The sequence below is a fragment of the Pecten maximus genome, chromosome 11 (genome assembly GCF_902652985.1).
Source record: "Pecten maximus chromosome 11, xPecMax1.1, whole genome shotgun sequence".
Taxonomy (NCBI): domain Eukaryota; kingdom Metazoa; phylum Mollusca; class Bivalvia; order Pectinida; family Pectinidae; genus Pecten; species Pecten maximus.
The window spans coordinates 11,270,457-11,295,278 of NC_047025.1; the positions used below are offsets into that span (position 1 = coordinate 11,270,457).

Sequence of the window (24,822 nt, forward strand, 5' to 3'; positions counted from 1 at the left end):
GGGGCTTACACTGAACGTGACATTCCGTAGGGGCTTACACTGAACGTGACAGTCCGTAGGGGCTTACACTGAACGTGACAGTACGTAGAGGCTTACACTGAACGTGACAGTACGTAGGGGCTTACACTTAACGTGACATTCCGTAGGGGCTTACACTGAACGTGACAGTCCGTAGGGGCTTACACTAAACGTGACAGTACGTAGGGGCTTACACTGAACATGAGAGTACGTAGCCCTGGCTTAAACTGAACATGAAATTACAAAGGGGCTTACACTGAACGTGACAAGCCGTAGGGGCTTACACTGAACGTGACAGTACGTAGGGGCTTACACTGAACGTGACAGTACATAGGGGCTTACACTGAACGTGACAGTACGTAGGGGCTTACACTGAACGTGACAGTACGTAGGGGCTTACACTGAACGTGACAGTACGTAGGGGCTTACACTGAACGTGACAGTACATAGGGGCTTACACTGAACGTGACAGTACATAGGGGCTTACACTGAACGTGACAGTACGTAGGGGCTTACGCTGAACGTGACAGTAAGTATAGGGGCTTACACTGAACGTGACAGTACTTAGGGGCTTACACTGAACGTGACAGTACGTAGGAGCTTACACTGAACGTGACAGTACGTGGGGCTTACACCAAACCAAACCAAACAGTACGTAGGAGCTTACACTGAACGTGACAGTACGTAGGGGCTTACACTGAACGTGACAGTACATATGGGGCTTACAATGAACGTGACAGTACATAGGGGCTTACACTGAACGTGACAGTACGTAGGGGCTTACACTGAACGTGACAGTACGTAGGGGCTTACACTGAACGTGACAGTACATAGGGGCTTACACTGAACGTGACAGTACGTAGGGGATTACACTGGACGTGACAGTACATAGGGGCTTACACTGAACGTGACAGTCGGTTGGGGCTTGCACTGAACGTGACAGTCGGTTGGGGCTTACACTGAACGTGACAGTACATAGGGGCTTACACTGAACGTGACAGTACATAGGGGATTACACTGAACGTGACCGTACATAGGGGCTTACACTGAATGTGATAGTACGTAGGGGCTTACACTGAACGAGACAGTACATAAGGGCTTACACTGAACGTGACAGTACATAGGGGATTACACTGAACGTGACCGTACATAGGGGATTACACTGAACGTGACAGTACGTAGGGGCTTACACTGAACGTGACAGTACGTAGGGGCTTACACTGAACGTGACAGTACGTAGGGGCTTACACTGAACGTGACAGTACATAGGGGCTTACACTGAACGTGACAGTCGGTTGGGGCTTACACTGAACGTGACAGTACATAGGGGCTTACACTGAACGTGACAGTACATAGGGGATTACACTGAACGTGACAGTACATAGGGGCTTACAATGAACGTGACAGTCGGTTGGGGCTTACACTGAACGTGACAGTACATAGGGGCTTACACTGAACGTGACAGTACGTAGGGGCTTACACTGAACATGAGAGTACGTAGCCCTGGCTTAAACTGAACATGAAATTACAAAGGGGCTTACACTGAACGCGACAGTACGTAGGGGCTTACACTGAACGTGACATTACGTAGGGGCTTACACTGAACGTGACATTCCGTAGGGGCTTACACTGAACGTGACAGTCCGTAGGGGCTTACACTGAACGTGACAGTACGTAGGGGCTTACACTGAACGTGACAGTACGTAGAGGCTTACACTGAACGTGACAGTACGTAGGGGCTTACACTGAACGTGACATTCCGTAGGGGCTTACACTGAACGTGACAGTCCGTAGGGGCTTACACTGAACGTGACAGTACGTAGAGGCTTACACTGAACGTGACAGTACAAAGGGGCTTACACTGAACGTGACATTCCGAAGGGGCTTACACTGAACGTGACAGTCCGTAGGGGCTTACACTAAACGTGACAGTACGTAGGGGCTTACACTGAACATGAGAGTACGTAGCCCTGGCTTAAACTGAACATGAGAGTACGTAGCCCTGGCTTAAACTGAACATGAAATTACAAAGGGGCTTACACTGAACGCGACAGTACGTAGGGGCTTACACTGAACGTGACATTCCGTAGGGGCTTACACTGAACGTGACAAGCCGTAGGGGCTTACACTGAACGTGACAGTACGTAGGGGCTTACACTGAACGTGACAGTACATAGGGGCTTACACTGAACGTGACAGTACGTAGGGGCTTACACTGAACGTGACAAGCCGTAGGGGCTTACACTGAACGTGACAGTACGTAGGGGCTTACACTGAACGTGACAGTACATAGGGGCTTACACTGAACGTGACAGTACGTAGGGGCTTACACTGAACGTGACAGTACGTAGGGGCTTACACTGAACGTGACAGTACGTAGGGGCTTACACTGAACGTGACAGTACGTAGGGGCTTACACTGAACGTGACAGTACATAGGGGCTTACACTGAACGTGACAGTACATAGGGGCTTACACTGAACGTGACAGTACGTAGGGGCTTACGCTGAACGTGACAGTAAGTATAGGGGCTTACACTGAACGTGACAGTACTTAGGGGCTTACACTGAACGTGACAGTACGTAGGAGCTTACACTGGACGTGACAGTACGTAGGAGCTTACACTGAACGTGACAGTACGTGGGGCTTACACCAAACCAAACCAAACAGTACGTAGGAGCTTACACTGAACGTGACAGTACGTAGGGGCTTACACTGAACGTGACAGTACATATGGGGCTTACAATGAACGTGACAGTACATAGGGGCTTACACTGAACGTGACAGTACGTAGGGGCTTACACTGAACGTGACAGTACGTAGGGGCTTACACTGAACGTGACAGTACATAGGGGCTTACACTGAACGTGACAGTACGTAGGGGATTACACTGGACGTGACAGTACATAGGGGCTTACACTGAACGTGACAGTCGGTTGGGGCTTGCACTGAACGTGACAGTCGGTTGGGGCTTACACTGAACGTGACAGTACATAGGGGCTTACACTGAACGTGACAGTACATAGGGGATTACACTGAACGTGACCGTACATAGGGGCTTACACTGAATGTGATAGTACGTAGGGGCTTACACTGAACGAGACAGTACATAAGGGCTTACACTGAACGTGACAGTACATAGGGGATTACACTGAACGTGACCGTACATAGGGGATTACACTGAACGTGACAGTACGTAGGGGCTTACACTGAACGTGACAGTACGTAGGGGCTTACACTGAACGTGACAGTACGTAGGGGATTACACTGAACGTGACAGTACATAGGGGCTTACACTGAACGTGACAGTCGGTTGGGGCTTACACTGAACGTGACAGTACATAGGGGCTTACACTGAACGTGACAGTACATAGGGGATTACACTGAACGTGACAGTACATAGGGGCTTACAATGAACGTGACAGTCGGTTGGGGCTTACACTGAACGTGACAGTACATAGGGGCTTACACTGAACGTGACAGTACGTAGGGGCTTACACTGAACGTGACAGTACGTAGGGGCTTACGCTGAACGTGACAGTACGTAGGAGCTTACACTGAACGTGACAGTACATAGGGGCTTACACTGAACGTGACAGTACATAGGGGCTTACACTGAACGTGACAGTACGTAGGGGCTTACGCTGAACGTGACAGTAAGTATAGGGGCTTACACTGAACGTGACAGTACTTAGGGGCTTACACTGAACGTGACAGTACGTAGGAGCTTACACTGGACGTGACAGTACGTAGGAGCTGACACTGAACGTGACAGTACGTGGGGCTTACACCAAACCAAACCAAACAGTACGTAGGAGCTTACACTGAACGTGACAGTACGTAGGGGCTTACACTGAACGTGACAGTACATATGGGGCTTACACTGAACGTGACAGTCGGTTGGGGCTTGCACTGAACGTGACAGTCGGTTGGGGCTTACACTGAACGTGAGAGTACATAGGGGCTTACACTGAACGTGACAGTACATAGGGGATTACACTGAACGTGACCGTACATAGGGGCTTACACTGAATGTGATAGTACGTAGGGGCTTACACTGAACGAGACAGTACATAAGGGCTTACACTGAACGTGACAGTACATAGGGGATTACACTGAACGTGACCGTACATAGGGGATTACACTGAACGTGACAGTACGTAGGGGCTTACACTGAACGTGACAGTACGTAGGGGCTTACACTGAACGTGACAGTACGTAGGGGATTACACTGAACGTGACAGTACATAGGGGCTTACACTGAACGTGACAGTCGGTTGGGGCTTACACTGAACGTGACAGTACATAGGGGCTTACACTGAACGTGACAGTACATAGGGGATTACACTGGACGTGACAGTACATAGGGGCTTACACTGAACGTGACAGTCGGTTGGGGCTTACACTGAACGTGACAGTACATAGGGGCTTACACTGAACGTGACAGTCGGTTGGGACTTACACTGAACGTGACAGTACGTATAGGGGCTTACACTGAACGTGACAGTACGTAGGGGCTTACACTGAACGTGACAGTACGTAGGGGCTTACACTGAACGTGACAGTACATAGGGGCTTACACTGAACATGACAGTACGTATAGGGGCTTACACTGGACGTGAGAGTCCGTAGGGGCTTACACTGAACGTGACAGTCCGTGGGGGCTTACACTGAACGTGACAGTACGTATAGGGGCTTACACTGGACGTGAGAGTCCGTAGGGGCTTACACTGAAGGTGACAGTACATAGGGGCTTACACTGAACGTGACAGTACGTATAGGGGCTTACACTGGACGTGAGAGTCCGTAGAGACTTACACTGAACGTGACAGTACATAGGGGCTTACACTGAACCTGACAGTACATAGGGGCTTACACTGAACGTGACAGTACGTAGGGGCTTACACTGAACGTGACAGTCCGTAGGGGCTTACACTGAACGTGACAGTACGTAGGGGCTTACACTGAACGTGACAGTATGTAGGGGTTTACACTGAACGTGACAGTACGTAGGGGCTTACACTGAACGTGACAGTACGTAGAGACTTACACTGAACGTGACAGTACATAGGGGCTTACACTGAACCTGACAGTACATAGGGGATTACACTGAACGTGACAGTACGTAAGGGTTTACACTGAACATGACCGTACATAGGGGATTACACTGAACGTGACAGTACGTAAGGGTTTACACTGAACATGACCGTACATAGGGGCTTACACTGAATGTGATAGTACATAGGGGCTTTAGCTGACACGCTACATCTCCTTGTGAAAGTCATAATGGATAAGTTGATTCATTACAAAAACCCAATAAAAGACCAAAAAATGTCCAAGATTCGGTTGCAAAAAGATCCCATTGTTGCGCTGCCTCCATAGATGTTTCTGTAGACAAAGGGTATGTATATAATGCGTGTATAATCATTATCATATTCTGTCTTTAATGCCACTTTAAAACCAGCAAATTTCAGTATCTGTAAACCGATATAGTTATGAATCTAAATTCAGGATGAGAGATGATAGGCCAACTCATTTCCGTTCATTTTTCTATTCCATGCATTATTTTTATGTAGATATCTATGATTTAAATTTCATGTTGATGAGGTCGTCAATGGAAATTTGACAGTTTAGTTTTTAAACTAACGTAATTCAAACCATACCAGCTGTGGATGTCATTTTTTAACATTTGAAAATCCGCCTTTTTCCCTTCACGGAATCGTCATGGATACCTCGACATTACAGGTGTGATATATTCATGATGTATTGGATGATTCCCACCTGAGCACACCTGGATGTCACACCTGGGTCAGGTTTATATACAACATTCGTGCCACACTTCAATTTTGTTGATGTTTATTTCAAGAAGAAAACTATGCTAATGTTGTCTGATTCGTTTGGACACGAACACAAAATTCACCACTTATACTTCAATTAGTTCTGTATACTTCAATTAGTTCTGTCTGAATGCTTCATTAACGTTGCATAAAATATGGAATATAAATATGAAGTATTGAAAATATGAATGGAATTATTGCATTTTGACGAACTTTCGGGAAAATACTACAATATAGGCGTTTTATGAAGTATTGAACATAAACATATGATATTCAAAATATGTTTGAAATTGTTGAATATTGACCCGCCATTGAGTCCCTTGTGCCTTTATCGCTAAACATAGACAATGCAATTTTAACTTATGACATTAATGAAAGATGAAAGATTGTTTATTTGATTATGCTTAGTAGGGGTATGGAAGAATCGAAGATGTAATTCATCCTCAGACAATTATCAGCAGACAAAGAATGGGTTTCTGTCAACAAAACGTTAAATTAGAACTATAATATGTAAACCAAAAATATATCAAGTCCCGGACTCAATGGAAACTCTAATCCTGATGTATAAAGTATAATCGGTAGTCTATCTAAATCTTGTTGGAAGATGTATAACTTTTTAAAACCAGAAATAGCAGTTTCCGATAAGTCGGTCGTTTATTCCTAGGAGGAAACATGTGATGTTTAGGATGAACGATAAGGAGATGTTCGTCAGATCAAATCTTTTGATATTTGGGGCATCGAGTCAAAATTCTGAATGAAAATGTGTACACGGCATCTCCTACTGTTAGGAGAACATTTTGCGATACCGGGGCAAAGGATCTACACCGCGAGAGAGGCTAGCTGTTCGCTGAAGCACTATTAGTATGTCTGGTTACTGCAGATCGTTTGCTTTTCGCGAGAGCTGTATATCTTCGCGTCACATTGTACCGAGAGCTTTAAAATACTTATTCAACAATTATGTGAATCATTATTTACGAACTTATAACCAAACAACATTCGTTCTTTTTGCTCATCAAAATAATTTGATCACAAAGAACTTGTATACACCATAAAAATGCAATCGCGAAAACTCACATACAGATAGTGTATTGGTAAGCGACGAACCGACAAAACTTACTATCACACAGACCACGTGTATACTAAAGTTTTTCTTTTTTTTTCTTTGAGTGACTCAATCTGTTCCCTTGTCAGGACAAAACTTTTGCCCTCAATTATGGGTATCGTTACACTCATTTTTGTAGGCGTTTATCAATTACATCTGGTCCATTTGATACAGTGCATTATTCATCATTTCCTATTTACAGCAGTGCATGTTGAGATAATTTTCCGTTTATAACTCAAAGCTTATTTCGCCCATAAGGTATATTTCATTTCCTTCCTGGTATAATGCATCGCCTCCCCAAAAGCATTTTGTCTCGCTTGGCAGGTCAGCGAGTTTATATTCATATAATTACGACGTATTAGCACAAATTAATGCTATTTATATACAAGCATTGTGTCTTATGCAAATTACGACGGGTTTATTTCATTTTTGAGATTGATAAAAATAAAATTGACGCATGTTTACGTTCACAACAGGAAATTGATTTTTTTTTTTATCTCATCCTCATTTTAATCTTTATAAGGACGTAATGCCAACTCAATATTGAATAAAACTGTTCAGTCACTTAATGATGATTCGATTGTTGTCACTAAAAATACGTTTGTCATTGAAAAATAGAAAATATGTGTTAATGAATTGGGGGAAAATTAACATTCATAAGTATCTTGAGCAATCGAGAAATTCCTTGCCAACCTGCACGTAATCTGCAATATATATATAGATAGTTAGTTGTGGGCACGTGAGTGTAAGTATAAATAGTGTCTCATAAGCCAAATATGGCTGGGTGTTGATGTATTTTAGTGTTTTAATGAAACCAGAGACGTATATACCTGATATACAAGTCTCTGGTGAAACTATGCTTGTTTTGAATGTATAGTGTATGTATCAATACGTGACACTTTAATAAACATATCTAAATCTATAAATAGTATTCCATTTATGCCAAGTTACGGTATAATTCAAAAATACCTCATCATAGAGTTTTACCCGACAGGTATATATTTTCTAATTTTATATGAAGTATATACCATATATATATTTTTATTTTAAAAGTAGTGTTTACAAAATCTTACATGCGTTACTTTATAATCTGTACTTGACAAACAGGTACATGTACAACTTATGGACTTTTACCTGCCTCGGTACAAAAGGCGGTAATCAATTTTTCACAGGTGAAGTCTCGAGTACTGTGTGTATTATTATCATCCGGGATATTCCACATCGACAACGAGGCGATTCGTATAACACAGACATGTTGTAAACGTCCTAGCTTGTAGTGTACACAGCCGTCTGCGAGCCAAAATTGCTGTGAATCATAACAGATTTGACTATGATGGCAGCGACTTCTCTCGTCTGTTCTGACAGCCCGTGAAGATGTACAGTATATGATGTGCTTCTATATAAGCAAGTGAATATTCATTTTCTCGGAGGGAATAGTTTTTAAAAGTGGACCGAGCTCACAGTCAAGCGTCTGAGGGATGTCGGTAAAATAAGCTCACCTGAGTTGATTAGACTTACACTCAAACTATGTAGACATGTATTTACCTGGATTTAAGGTGTGAAAATCTGAAATAAAGGAGGCAAAGATGTCGTCTAGACAGGTAAGTTACACTTAGATTAGACACAGCATGTCATGAATCTTTTACATGATTATGTGCATACCTCGGGGACGGTTTAAATGTATACCTGTTCATGTAATAGAAAAATGACCTTACAGTTTACACAGACAAGGAAGAGCACGAAGCATTCACACACTTCATATTTATAATGTGGAGGAGCACCTGTTTAATATCTTAAGGTCTTAAATTGATATTGAAACAAGGTATCAAATTATGAATCCAATTAAGAATTTAATTGGAAGATTCCATGGATGATATACTCTTTACAGCAAAACATTACACCATGTTTACCCAATTCAAAGTGTACACCCCCCCCCCCCCTCCCTCTCCCTCTGTTTTCAGATCTCTCCCCCTCCCCTTAACTTTGACTTGCGTTATAATGGGATATATAATTGGTAATGTGAGGACAGAAAGCTATGTTTTAACAATTTCCATTATAAAAGGTCAATAACATGTGCTTCAAATGTACTTTAAATGTGTTCATAATAAATATATATTGTTAAACCTTTTTATTTTAAGAATAGAATATCTATTAAGTGACAATTCTATAACACATGACATAAATACATATACATTTTTCTCTCAAAAAATGTCTTGTGTGATGTAAAAATTATAACAATATCCATTTTCTTTCAATTTGAACATCACAGGTATCTTTTTTATAAATGTCACTTAATAAGGGAAATGAAGAATGTCCTGATAGCCCCCCCCCCCCCCCCCCCCCCCCCCCCCCCCAAAAAAAAAGTTTAGCTTGACCACCAAACCAATGGGACTAAGAATATGACAAGTCAAGCTGACAATACTTGATGATAAAATATGTACATCAAGTAAGAACTCTTAGTGCATTCAAACTGACAATGCTTGGTACTGACTGCATGCTTACTAATACTTATATACACGATATAGTTACACTGTTCAGTGTGTGTTTACTAATACACAATCTGGGGCTTAATTCCAATTAAATCTGGCACAGACATTCAAGTGATGTGTCAAAGTTTAAAATGATTGCATTAATATGCTGAAAAATATTATAACCTTTTGTTGTACTGACAGTTGAACAAATTTCTTGAACAGATTGATAAAACAATTAACAATGTTGGTACAGTGAAATTTGTTTTTTATTTGTCAAAGTTTGTTAAAACTAGACTCTTTACCACTAAAGTAATTAGTCATATATTTGACACTGGACACCTTTTCACTCTTCCTAGATCATGCCTCTATGTCTCCCCTCAGGCGACATGTATAACATTACAGGGTTTGTAACGACTAACGAAAAGGCTTGTCACTTGTGTAACTGGTCCCATAGAAAATTGATAAGGATTGCCTATTAATATCAGTTGTAATGTGACATTAAATCATTATTATGGTCACTTCCAATTTACCATGTCCATCCTGGTGTGTGTATACCTGATAAGATTAAATGTCTGGACAGATTAATGGGATCCATGTACAGAACGTGATATACAGACACCAGTTCACAAGTTTAGATATACATTTGTATTTGTAACATTGTAGGACTGCTATTTTTCTCTCAAGTATAACTAATTTCTCAATATTTATGATGAAAAACTTCCTTACTGTACCTTAATATACCGGTATATCAAAAACAAATTCACAGATGAAGTATCACAGTTTTATATTCATGAATCAGTATACAGACACCAATATGTCCTGAGGAAGCCCAGTCATTGGGTGAAACTGGTTGACTTATAAATAGATGGACAACCAAGGTCTCCTTTGCCTGTTGAGATTGACCCCCACTTATCTGTTATTGTATATATTTATAAAATCAAATTTAAAGTTGCTATGATCTAGTGTATCTTATGTAGAATCCTTCAGACAAGAAAAATTTTTTGGAAATTTGATGTTTTTTCTAGGATTTTCAGTCTTATTTGTGGGGAAATTGTAACTTAAATGTTGTCAAATTGTTCTGTGCACAATACAAAAACAATTTGTTTATGAAATCTATGGATAACGATAGAACACCACCATTAGATGAATTAATATTCTATTTCTTGTTTCCTGGGAAAATTTGGAGAGTAAAATTGTCATGTTTGGTAAGCACTGCAGGTGGCTCTCTATAAATACTGCATACCAGGTATCTATCAGGGCTTCCTGTAGACCCTAATTATATGTAACTAATGTAAGTATTTTCTCCTCAAATGAATCCTGGGATTGAAAGGACATGTCTATTTGAATATATATATTGACTCCTCAGATTTCTTGAAAATGTGGTCTTAATTGACTCCTAAAATTGCTAAGAGTCAAGGGATGTCCTGTTTGTGTTTAGATTATTACATACGCATGATTCAATATTCATGTGCATGCTCATGGAAACATCCTGTACATTTTAAAAATTTCACAGAAAAAAATGCATTAGTCATGAAAATGTTCTTGATGTTTTTTCTCCAATTACGTCTACATTTAGTATTATACAACTGAAGAAGATGTTCCTACAAAATGTATATATATAAATATATATGTATCCTCAGAGGTTCTCGTTATTTTAGAAAAAAACCTTAGATAAAAAATCTTTTAAAAAAAAGACAAATTTATTTTTGAATTACATGGATGTAAAACGTCCTGTTTTCATCAAAGAGTACTATAAATATATCCGGTAACATTTCATTTTCGTGTAATGTTTGAGCTTTATATTTTTTTTATCAACATCAAAGAGAGGTCACTGATCAAATGGCAAATCAACTTTGACATAAAAGGAGGAAAATTTAACAATAAAGCTGTGAGGAATTAAATTTTGTATTGATGAAAATGAATTGAGAAGATATATTTATAAACATCTTTTCAGGAAATGATATATTGCAAAAATGTGTCTATTCAAATTTTTGATAGACGTGCAGAATTTTCATTAAGTTGGAGACCAATCAATTTGGCAGAATTTCAGTTTCCTTTCAAGAATGATGTGCTGCATATATATGTATTGCTAGAGCTACCATTTGAAACTGCCAAAAGTTATTTCAGAGTTTTTATTCGAAAAAGAAACATTTTGTGAAGTTAACTGATAAATTACAGTAAACAGTCTGAATGTTTTGCTGATAAAGAGATAACCAGGGAGACCGGAATGGTATTTAGTTACCGATGGAGATAGGGAAGATACAGACATATCCTTAAACCACTGGTTCTCCAACTCATCGGAGGAGCCACCATTGTACCAGTCAAGACAGGCTAATCATTAAACCAGAAAGCTCTACTATTTTTAAACCAGCAACTGCAGTTTTTTATAGCATTATAACTATATTTTTAGAAAAATTACATAACTAGGAAAATATTTTCAAGTTTTTGTTTTTTTATTTCTGTAAAGTACTTGGTTTCTGTTGGTAAGGAATGCAGAAGAAATAATTGTTTCTTTTGATTGTTGAGTGTAAAACTGTTTTTAATGGCGGAATGATGCTTCGCAGATGCCTAAATAATTAGGGTGGTTCACTGGAAAACTACTGATTTTTCACCAGGCTATAGGGTACCTGCTGCACAAGAGGTGTAAAAAGTAGTCGGGTTGATAGATCGTAGTACACAGCTGGGTATACGTAGTGCAGAGGGGTCCTATGTAAGGCCAATGAAAATATAGATCTGTTTCCTTTAACTTCTTCCCCTGCACTACATTTTGTGAGGTTTTCTTGAAGCAACTTTTTTGAAGTTTGTAAAAATTTCGTGATTAGGTAGATTAAAATTTGCCTACCTGTATAATTGATAGATTTTAGGGTCTTTTAGACTTCAATCGATATCATGACCTACAAAATAGTTCTGTGTAATTTTTACTTAAATTGTGTTCACAGAAACAAATATTTTTTTTGCATTAGTCTAGCATTTACACAAACCTCAGAGGGGCTACAGAATACATTCAGTACAAATGTCTTGAGGAACACTATATCTCAAGTCAGGTAACTCTGTTTACCTGTATATTGCATCAGATGTTTCCCATGTCCCAAAGGATCCAGGTGATATTACTAAGGTCATTAAGTACATTTAGGAGTCTGGAATAACAAAATCTCTCACAACCTACAGTATTTTAAGTAGAACTTATTTCAAAAAGTCTGATTTGATTTTTTAGGGTTATATACATTTTGGGACATTTTATAGATGTTGGTGAGTTGGATTGGAGATCCGAGATGCGTAGTTCGATATGCTCCCGACCTTCGACAGTTTGTGTTTTTCGGAAAGATGAAAAACAGGCCAGTCTGTGTTTTTTGTGTTTGTGTTCTTGGGCTAGATATTCTGCTCTGGATGGCATGCGACAGGCCTCCTGTATGTTGTTCATTGAGGTAGTCACCAACTACTACAAGGAGACCCTGCCTCAAAATGACCCTGGCTATTCATGGTACAATAAACCCAGCAAACAAACATACCTTGGATCATAATGTTGTTATTATTCCTTAATACATTATACTCAGTTACTAGTGCTCTAAAGTGTATGGGTTGAAAACAAGTGTCTCTTAAAAACTCATATGGTGGAAGGTTTTGCCCTAGAAGTACTATATATCATGTAACTTTACCTTTATACATTGTACCTAAAACCCTTTCTATAGAACCTAGTAAATCATGATCCCAGCCATAAGTACTTGTGACACATTGTCAGTGTTGTTTGTTTGTTTTTCGGAGCCAACAAAAGGCCCAATGTATATACAGGACTAGTACTGTGAGGTTGTCCAAGTGCCAAAGATATACACCTTAAAATTTCTATACTATATTATATTCTTGACATAGAGCTGGAAAAGCACCCAGGACATCAGGGAAATGTAATCAAAACTATTGAAAGAATGCTTTCCTCATCCATAATACATATTTTTTTTAATTTTCAATTCAGCACAGTATGTCGGATCTTTATTAATGGGTATTCATCAATTTCATTAATTGCCTATTTCAAGTTGACATTCATTTGCTCTATGAATGCCAAATGAAAACAGCACGTTGCTTGATAAATAGACTAAAAAACATAAAACATAAAGAATGATATTAGAATGAAAACAATTTAGGTTTCTATTTGTGTGTGGACTAGGTGCCCTAAATCGTTACTCAATTATGAAAAAACACCTACAGCCTGTTGCTTTATCAAATGCATATAATATCATATGCATTATGTTGTGGTATGTAGTTCAAAAAATTCCTATCAAAAATGGTTCATTGCAGCTTTTGTTCCATTCAAGCTTGAAATGATCAAGATTTATTCCTCAGGTTACTTTGGTGCAAGATAAGAACTAAGAAAGGTATACATGGCTTCGTTGTTCTCAAATAGGACATGTGACCCACGATGAACTGTAATTATCGTATCATCAACAACATGATTTTGTATATCTTCGACCAAAAAAAAATTAGAATTCTCATACCAAATATTTCATTCATTTTGGCCAGTAGTTATGTATGATTGTGTAAGTCTTAACTTATAAAGCTGTACAGAATACTGAATTGTTGGTAGCTATAGTAGGTCCTTAAAAGGGTGTGGTGAGTCAAAATGACCTTTTGCAGAGACCTACAGCTTCGTTTTGAGATTATGCACTGATAAGTGTAATCATAGGCCATATACTGTTATGTAGGTCTCGTAACTCAGCCAAAAATGTCTTGTGTACAGACTGTACGCAGTATCAGGTGTGCACAACAAACATCCACAATCTAAACTTTGCTTTGGCTCGGAAATCTTAGATGTTATGGATAAGATCGGGTAATCCATTGTTGTGTGTTTTTTTCGGTTTTTAGACTCGATAGTCTTATAATCTTACTGGCATTCCCATAACGGTCTGGTTTCTAACTGACCTGTCAATCGAATAATTTAATGATCGTATGGATTGTGCGGAGTGATCCGTGGTCAAAGTTAAGTCTTTGATATTGAAATTCAATTCTAAGTATTGAAGTCAAGGTTTTCGTAACATTATTTGTTCAGCCAATGAAAAAAAAGTAATAAATTTTTTTTTTTTTTTACTTTAAAAAGAATTCCAGTTTAACTTTGTGCTCTTTTAACAGTTTTAAATGTGGATCCATTAAACAGACAGGATAAAATCAAACAAATGTTTTTTTTGCATTTACAGATTTTCTCAGAACTTTATGGTTGTTATATCAAGGAGATTAAAGCCTGTCTGTCATAAAATAAACTTTATTTTAGGCTATTTAAGTTAAACTCTGCTCTGTAGGGTTGATTTTAAGGAAATTAAAGTCAGGATGAACATGTAGTTTTTATGTTTACGAGTAAAAGAAGACAATATTTTTTCAGGTTTAAGACATAATAAGAAACGTAATCCTGTATAAAGTCTCGCATGTTCACTGGCCATTTTACAGCTCACTGTTCATGTTGTGTGGTTTCCCTATGATCTCACGATGAGACAGTGGTTTTGTGAACCAAGTAGGTTAGACTTGGTCCTTGTAATGCGATGCTAACAATGCTTGATCAGATTAGAAATATAACCTGTGTCACAAATAAACAATATAAATGTTATTTATATATGAAAAAATTAAATAAATCTGGGGCTTAAAATGATCATGTCAGGATGACAAGGGACAAAATTTGTTTTGAGAAATTTATAAAATTAATTCAAGCTGCTCAACCCTTTTACAAATCAGAGCCCCGTAGTGCGCTAGACAGATGGTGACCCAGTGTAGCATCCCTCAACTGATTGTCCAAGGCCCCTAGGCATGGTCACTTACGATAGCATCACCATAATTGGTCAAAATCTGCCAGTCATCCCAGGGTATCAGTCCAAATCAAGTTAATGGCTTCTGTCCCCTATTCCGCTGTCACACAGGGTCATTCTGAGATTAGGGGGCTAGGATCTGGTCAAAGATAGCCTCTGATAAAGAACTCTATGATCGGTTTGATCTTTGATAGCATGATGCCATGGTCAGTCAAGTTTGAGATACAATACCAAGAATTAGCTGTAACAGTTATTAGGTTTGGAACACATGTAGTCTTTGTTTTGAGATGTTATGAGACAATGCATATACACGATGATCACAGATTAGAATGATTGAGAAGGTTGATTGTCTGATTAAGCCGATTGTGAAGGTTGATTTTCTGATTAAGCCTTGATAGTTTTGATCTCGGCTTTTAATACCCTGGTCCAGCAATCATAGAGATTTCCTAATAATCCAGCAACTAAATTCGTCTTTTTAAGAGCAGTTGTTAGGTTGGATGTAGCTACATATTTAGATTCATATCAGGTCCAGTTTGATATTAAAATTAATGATGGCCCAAGACAATTTGATTAGGGACTGACAATAGTTTTCATATCCTCAGCGTCGGTCAATCCAACAGCAGTAGAAAATACACTATAGTGCTGTATTAATTTTCTGATAACACAAGTTGCTAGTCTTGTTTGACGTTATATGACTGGTCATTGGTTTTGATTAAATCTGATAGTTTTGATGTTGGGCGTTCTGATTGTAGTGTTAACAATAAACTCCATCTCTCTCTATATATAACACTTCCATGGTTTGGGTGGGACACAGTATCCTTTGTTGTTTTCACGCCTGTTTTTCATTAAATCAAGATCTTTTGTTGTGAATGATCAATTTTATGGAAGCCCTGTTTTTTCAGATAATTGGCAGTACACTGTTGGAGTGGATAATATTGCCCACTGTCCAATAATCAATATTAAATCTGCCTCTGTTTATACATGCAGCTATGATTTGAACTACCCTAGACTTGTTAAACTATTACAGTGACCATGGCCCTTAAAGAGAAATTAAACATGCATGTGTTTTTCTAAAAAGTTACCCAATTGGATATTAGACAAAGTAATGATGTAAATTCTCTAATTGAAACATATTCCTTACCATCTTTACCTAGCAATAAGCCCATTCTTATAGAGCTATAGAGCATATAGTCTGAGCCATATGTTGTAAAAAATTTCAACTACTGTAGTTTTAATGTCCTTTAATAAGCCCAGCCCCTTAATTACTGTTGAGCCAGAAGATATGTGTTGGCCCCCTGGACTTGTATTTACAGAATAAATGCAATAATGTTAATACGTTAACTGCCAACTTTAAAAAAAAAACCTCATCTTTACAGACTTAGATGTATGGGAATGAGACAAAACACTTTCACTGTACAAATAAATTTAGTCCATCGTGATTGAAATTCAAATTTTGTTGAGACCAAACTCGACTGATTTTTTTTTACAATGTTATAAGTGTTTTGAACCATATAAGGTAAGGTTATTTGGGAGCGCTTCGCTCGGGAATGTAAATAAATGTAGTTGTCGTAAAGGGCACCACTTACACACACTTGAATTACGAGCGGCCGACTTCCTGATGGGCTCGTATATATTTGCTGTTGTTTTTCAGTCTGTGACAAACTAGCTTCCTGTCATTTCACACCAGATAGATGCGAGTTTAGGTAGAGATTTCACACGCATCCAACATTTTATAATTTGTGTCTAAATTATCTCCCTTTCCTCTGTCTGATTTACGAATAAATTGTGCTCTAATTATCTTCTCTTTTCTCTCTTGTTTCTGCACGTTATAGTACTCTTTTCTCTCTTGTTTCTGCACGTTATTACTATACACATCATGAATCATAATGAAATTTCATTTTAAATGTTCTCGGATGATTTATTGCGAATGTCGAATATTTCTGCCCATGATTCAAATTTAGTAGATTGTTGCTGTATATAGAAGAATGGTTTCTATATATTGTGAGGTTTCTTTAGTCTACATACATCATATAGAGCTAGACACCTACTATAGGTGTATATCTATATGCATGCATAAGCATGAATTAGTATGAAAAGATATATTTCCCGAGTTACTTCTGCGACATTGAAGGTTTTCCAGATATTTCAACAAGAAATGCAGATCAAATAAGAAATTTTGAATAATGCATATATATATATATATGCAAATGCAAAATACACTTCTGCAATGCACATTATAGAAGTTAAAAGATATGGACAAATTACCTGTGAATTCCATGAAAGTGACTCATAATTATTAGTAACATGTAAGATTATAGTATATTTGTATAGACGAATATGACTAAGTGGAATATTCAATGGCGGGATGTAAACTGATTTTTCAAGGCAGATCATCTGATGTAGTCATATGTACCTGTAAACAAAAACATTCTATATGGGTGGTACTGTCCTGTTGACATATGTCCAAATATTTCATAAGTGTATGTTGTTGTTGTATGATAATATTATCTCTAAATCACTAAGTTTCCCCACAAATCGTTCTAAATTTGAGTCATTAAAACAACATTTTTAAAAAGAATTTGAAAAGTTTATATGAGAAGGATATGTGGAAATGTACCAGAACAAAATGTCACCTAGGTACAAATGTATGAGTACCTGGTGTGAGACAAAAGATCGGATATAGGTGTCTTACCACGGACAGTTTGTTTCAGACGGAGGAACATTGTCACGCAAGAAATACAATACACAACTACTCGTACATACACACCAGTACATTATCAAAAAGAATTTCATAAACAATTTTTTTTCGAGTTGACAATCAAACTATTGTTTATCTGTCTTATGGGTGACCTGACAATTATCGGTGGTTTGAATATTGTGACTGTTCAGATTGTGTGTTTTGGAGGACTTCAGACTCTTTTCTGTTAGGTGGCCGGGGACTTTAAGGTGTGTGTAAAGTTGTCAAATCTGACACTGTTTTTTCTGTTGCCTCAGTACTGTGTACACCTTGAGACCTTTTGGCAGATAATCGAAACAAAAACAAAAAATATGTCCAAACTGGGTCAGAAAAACATCAACAAAATTGATTGATATGGTTTTAAATGTTTACAAGGAAATCCTTGACATTTGTAAAATATAAGTATGAAATGTCAACAAATTTTGCGCCATATTGTGTGACTTTGAAAGAGTAGTTGGTTGTATGTAACCAACCTTTTGCCAGTTGACGTGACTTTAATGTCAATAGAAGATTTATAGCGTTGGATAATTCTCCAGATCAGTCGAGGGGAGAATCTCACACCAGGTGTACACAATCGTGTGAATAGAATCATTCATCATTTTTTCGGGGGATTTGATGTCTGGTAATATAAGGATGGACAGTAGATTCATTCAGGCTTTTAATAGCTAACACTGAATACTGTGTAGGCGAATAATACTCAACAGATGTGGATCACAAGCAGCGTTCATTCAAGATATGGTCAGTCTGTATAAAATAGGTGAACACTTTATAGTATTGTGGGGGGATGTTTAAATTCCAGGTCTAACCACAAGAAGATTGCACAGAGATTTTGCGGAGATTTTGAGATTTTGCGTGGTTTGTCCTGATATACACAGGAGGAAATCAAACACATGCGCCAGACAAGTACTTTCTATATTTATATCCGCACTTGACTACTATACAGTATCACATTCTTCTTATATCATTGTTGTATCTGTTGGCCCTGTTAAGTGCATGTACTTTTTATAAGTCGTTGGCACTGGACTTGCGTTAAAAAAAATAAAGAACTGCGGTGAGCATGTCAGGAAGTTTGTCTGAAGTACCAGTACATAAATATAATACGCACTACGGACAATTTATCCTGACATATGGACGTCCAGACTTGTTGAAGACAACTTGTGTATGCATGAAAAAAACCTGAAGAAGTTCAGAAGTCTTGATGTATACCAGCGAGTATTCTTATCCACACTGTGTAAAAAATAAGGAATACCAGAACAGTTGGTTAGGGTCTTATCGTGTCAGGACCGATGGTTCTATCCCAAGGATAACTTCCGTAGGAGTTCGCTTGCCACTTTGATGGTCACAGGTGCCTTGTCGGATTGAACAGGGATGGTGAGAGCTAAGATGGGCAAAAGTACCCAGAGCAGAACACTTTTCCAGGTGGGTTCTATAATACAATATATCTCAACTTAAATACCTTTCCAAGTTTGCCTGGTCCTAGGATTGCCAATCATTCATATGTTGAGAGTTATATTGTATGCACTTTTCCAAGTGCTATTTTGTAGATGCATTTTGAAAATTGACAGGTGTGTTTGAAATTTAGTATTTATTTTTAAACTAAAAAAAAAAAAGAAAAAATACGAAAACAAATAAAACTGGGGGAGTCGACGGAAACAATATAATCCACTGTCAGTGTTGAGATGAGGTAAATACAATAAGCATTTTGGTGGAAAATTATAAATCTAAATCAATATCTTTTATGACTGAAGAGTTGGGTTATAATAGTCAAAGTAAACAAAAAAAGGAAGACAAATACTGCGGTCTGCAGATATCCGACCTAAGTTACAAATAGCTTAAGTTTGTTGATTGTGCATGTGGTAGAGGGGTGGTCAAGTTTATATTTGGGGACACCCATCCCTGGTTTATAGGGCGGTGAAAGTCATGAGGTTAAGTAGGTGTAATGGTCAGTATTTGTGGCCCGAGCCTTACACGAAGATCTAGGTGTACTAAGGCTTCTTATCCTAAGTGGCAACCAATACTTTTGTATCCTTCAACTTCCAAATGTCTGTCCAGCTAAGTACTTATAAGAGGCTTTGCGATATCTGTTACGCTATTTTGTACCCGTGTTAGATTTTTATACCTGTCTGGTAATGGCCATGATTGGTATACAGGTAAATAGCAAAGAAACAATGCTATCTTGGGATTATGAATAAATAATCTACAGTAATCAGATTGTGTCTGTTATATACACAGTAAGCACTTAATACCAGTATAAATTTTCTGGGTTCACCAGAGGTACGAGGCAGGGTGAGGTGTTTGGGTCCACTATATGTAGGCTATGATTATGTATACAAATGTACATGAGTCGATGGCATGTTGAGGTATTTTGATCCAGTCTCCTTATATACTCAGCTTAGGAGTATTATATATATATATACATCTTGGATACATTTAGTGGAGTCCTGCCATTTGTAACTTCACAAATTTAAGACCTATAAAAAGGATATTCTTGACCATTATGATTGAAATAAAAAATGAAACTATGGATATATATATGAAAAATGTTCTGGGATAAAATTGAAATCAGTCAGAAAAATGTTTCAATGTTAGACATTGATACAGAAAAAAATTCATGGAATATTGTCTTAATTTTTGTTTGAAATATTTATATGTATACAAAAATTTAGTTTGAAATACAAGTGCATTTTAGTTTAAACCATATTTCATTACATTTCTTTACATTTCATACATTATATACAGGAATATTAATCGGATTCAGAAAAAAGTATATGAATGTATACTAATGTTAATCCGTCTCCTTGATTTTACACGAATACAAAATATTTGATGCTGTCATGATGTAATAAACTTCCCATATATGCCTTTACCCATTTGTACAGCTGTGAACCATATAATTAACATCCATGTTACTATAGTTCCAACATACAGCACCACAAGGTTCTATTTCTGTACCTTCAAATTTGACACCATGTGAACAAAATGTATGAGGTAAGTTTGGAAACTGATGTGTATGGTGATAACGACTACTGTTTATCGTTCTAAATATGGGAGCACAAGTTCAAGGGTGACTGGGTGGAGACATTTAGATGTGTCCATGTACCTGTACCTACCAGGTATACACATGCCCCCATACTGTGACTTGGAGTGTGTGTTTATCTAAGCTATGTGTGTTGTTTGATTTTGATATCCTCACTCATAAAACAAAGTTCATGTTTCCAGACAAACTGTTGGCGGTTTTCTTAATATCGGTGTTTATTGACATAACCCTAAATTCTGAGGGCGGTTTACGTCACACAACCCTGAAAATTCCGGAGCGTATTTACATCGTAGGTTTACGTAAACACCAGATGTCCAGTGTACATGCTTAACACGAGCTTGCTGACAAAAATAGAAAATGTCAGTAATCTAGTTTTTGTAGAACATGCTGTTTTCATGTTTCAGCTGGTTGTAAAGGTGTACATGATAATATTTGTCAATTTTTTATGATAAATTGACAATATTATAATCACATGAGTGGTTTTTATTATATGGACACTTCGGATGATTGGTTTATTTGTTTTGTGTTTGTCACCTGAAAGGAGGCCGAGTTCTAACTTGCACCTGTGATTATAGTGGTCAGTCCAACACACCTGTGGTCAGTTAATGGTCACTCAATCAATAATTAACCTGTCAATTCTATCAAGAAGAGTAGGTTTACCTGTGATTACCGATTTTCTTAACATTTTTCCTGAAATAAAAGTAATTAGGATCTATTGACAAGTGGGATCAATTGAGTTGATTTCCTCCGTTATCAGTTTGACCATCAGATGAATTACTACAGGTCATTTGAATGTTTAGCTGTTACAGATAACAAATGGTCATTTTGAACTGGACATTGATTTTTCAAGATCTCAGGAGTTACCTGTGCGTTAAGTCTGGTTCCCTTTCAGGGTCTCAAAGGTTACCTGTGGTTAGTTCAGCTGCCCAGGTGACACAGCGATTTCCCTTAGGCTGTTGATTGGATAAATGGTGATGTGTATAGTTAGACACATGCTTGAGTCCCTAGGGAGTCGGTTTAGAACAGAAATACCACTGGTAACAGACAGGGACCCTAGCTACCTCCTTATTTATTCATTATATGTGTGTCATATGGTGAATCAGATGTTTGCACCTTTGATATCCTACATACTACCTGTTAACAGGTACATTTTATCCACTGTTGTTTACCTGTGGTATGTAACGACACGGGAAAGTAAAATATTGTGCTGGCGTTGCTTAAATATCTATGTGAATATTAATGTACATGTGCAGCAGCTTATTTGATAAAAAAAAAGAAAAAAAATAGAAATAATAATTTGTGTAACATGATATGTGTACTTAAAATATGATGTATGTATGTAGAATGTCGTCAGAAACTCTTACACATATATCATATGTTGAATTTATGTTTTCTCATTACAAATATTATGGAAATGGGAAATATTAATCAAGTTTTTTGAGAGAAAAAAAAATTGATGTTTTGCATTAGCATTTTTGGCAGGTTTTCTTACATTAAAAATAGGTCTAGAAAACTATATATTGATGAAGATTGATATTAATTTGATAGGGAGTCCAGGAACTTTAAATTATATGGATAATAAACAAATAATTGTTGTGTAAATTATTTATTGTCCTTGAAAGATTCACTTTTTTGCCTCATGAATGCAGCATAAAATCATCAAAAGCATAATGAGGATTAGTCGTGGAACTTCGTTAAAAGTTACATACATTAAATTTTCTTAAAAAGAAAGTGCTTACTTTGTGCAATTTAGAAAATCCTGTCAATGTAAGGAATGTTTAGTTTGTTGGCATGATGTAGGATTAAGTGATAAAAACTTTAGAGAAGACCTGCCGGCTTATCTTGACATGCAGTCACACATGCAGGCCGAATTTTCTTCCCGATATTCTATTTACATTATTATCTATCTGAATCTTTGAAGTATACAAATATTTGTTAAGTTAATCTCTTCTGCATTCACATAAAAACATTCTGACTTTATATTTTGAAGTGTTTTTGAGTTTTGGACAATTGAAAAAATTGATGGCATGTTTTTGGTTAGATGTACTTCTCAGGAGGTAGAGAGGATTTTAAGAGGATATAGAAAAGAACAAAAGAATATGTATTTTTAAGTCGACAGATATTTTTGGAGGTCGAACGGGACAACTGCATGTTGCTGTGGTTGGATGCATCAGAAGAGGAAGAGCAGACAACCCTGATGATTACTCTTGCCGAGGCATATCAGGCATATCATTCGGCTGGGCTGTCAATGAACCAGAACATGCCAGTACGGAATTTAGGCGAGGTTTTTATTAGCTGCCATTGATTATGAGGTTGTCTTAAGGTGGTTGTGCGTGTAATTCAAAGCCACCTGTATCACAGCAAAATTTTTTTAGCTCTGCTATCTTTTATGACGCCATTGTATTTTATATATTTATATCGCCATTGTATTTTATATATTTATATCGTGATATGGTTATCAATTATGGAGGACTGGAGGGATCTTATGATGAATTGTGCACACTTAGTTCTTTCATGTTTTACAGATCAATATTTCTGGCATGTTAAGCATGATCAGTATATACACAGGAGTAATAAACTTCATATATACTTACATAGTGGTACCAGGACAGATACTATACCAGTCAACCTTAAAGCACTTTCACTTTTTACCAAAAACTACAGACAATTATCAATTGTCATTTAAGGAATGACTATAATTGGTACTACAGTACAGCTCTGGCAGAGGCATGGTGGGGGTTATATTGGCAAACCATATCCCTTATGAATTTGCAGCATGAATGCAGTATGAATACAGTATGAATGCAGCTTGATTGAAGCATATGCAGCATCAAGTCTTAAAATCATCACCTTACCAAGTAATGGTTTTCCAATTGGCAGATTAGTGATGGATATCTATCTCTTTGAGGTAGCACACATTTAAAGAAATCAGCATTTCACAGGTAGAGCTGTCTTATAATGCAACAATATATATGCTCTTGCCTGCCACATCTGGGTGACAGTCAGGGAGATGAACAACTACATGTATTATATTTATTGGCCAGTCCTGAAGTAAGTTTTTTAATGAGATTGTCCATGTGAGTTCTCGTCTAGATTACCCCCCCCCCCCCCCCCCCCCCCTCCCCCTTATAGATAGGATAGAACTTTGTCATATGCATGAGGTTAAATTTAAATCTTAGTTCTTATTTGTAAGTACAAGGTTATGGAGGCAAGTACAACAAGTCTCTTACTCTGTACCTGCAGGGGTATGGTCTGCATCTTTCAGTGTTAGAATTAGGAATTAAGAACTGAAGTGTAATGTGCTATATATGATATGCTAGCACGGGTGTTGATTTTTAATACATAATTTGTAATATAATGTCTTGTGCTTTCCTTTTATGAGCGATTTTAGTAATGCATATTTCTGACGTGACTTGCAAATCTTTCTACTTGTGTATACAAATTTATACATGACAGAACAATAAAAGAAGTAATATGAGAAATTTAATGTTATCTGTTTATAATGTGGAGTATGTGGCAGCATATGCGTAGATGTAAAATAAATACAACATTATATGAACATGACGACTTAATTAATTTAATTCTATCATCAATATGCGCCACACAAATGTATTTTGTTACATGCACTGTTATGCTAAATTAATGGATTTGATATCGATAATATGCAAATGAATATGCAAATAAGATTGATCACTCATGATTATAATTACAAAGAGGTATTCTTAGGAAGAGGCTGTCTAACACTTTAGATTAATAGACGACTTCCTGTTATCCAATACAGCCTCTTTTTGTCGCTTTGTATAGATTAATGAAAGCTAAATAGAGATTCTGAGCCATA

General features: G+C 37.6%; 1 protein-coding gene across 2 annotated transcripts in view; it reads left to right on the forward strand.

Annotated features, from left to right (window-relative positions):
* The first annotated feature begins 8,198 nt into the window (after window positions 1–8,198).
* The window catches only part of LOC117337074 (breast cancer anti-estrogen resistance protein 1-like), a 70,682-nt gene continuing 54,058 nt past the window's right edge, over window positions 8,199–24,822 (forward strand). The window contains exon 1 of one of the 2 annotated variants that reach the window (XM_033897859.1): window positions 8,199–8,557. The gene's annotated coding sequence lies outside the window, so the exon portion shown is untranslated. Of the gene's footprint in view, window positions 8,558–18,670; window positions 19,367–24,822 lie in introns of those variants that run through there. The other variant, XM_033897861.1, reaches the window with a different exon arrangement.